The following is a 260-nucleotide window of genomic DNA, read 5'->3' as shown; positions in this document are numbered from 1 at the left end:
CTTGATTGCCCCAAGCTAAGCAATTCCAAGAATGTTTGACAAAGCTCTTTTGGGAAGGGTGAGGTGGGGCACCGGCCGGGGGTGGGGCGCGCGGGTATACACACACACACACACACACACACACACACACACACGGCCTCCACGCATGATGTGACAGAATTGGGGAGACCTAACGGAAACCTTCAGGTCACCCAGGGAACTGCTCCTCTCGCTGGTCCTGCAGCGGCGAGGCGCGGGGGGGTGAGAGCGCCGAGACGCGC

Source organism: Myotis lucifugus, unplaced genomic scaffold, assembly GCF_000147115.1.
Source record: "Myotis lucifugus unplaced genomic scaffold, Myoluc2.0 scaffold_70, whole genome shotgun sequence".
In the NCBI taxonomy this organism is placed as follows: Eukaryota; Metazoa; Chordata; class Mammalia; order Chiroptera; family Vespertilionidae; genus Myotis; species Myotis lucifugus.
This window is presented reverse-complemented; position numbering follows the sequence as displayed.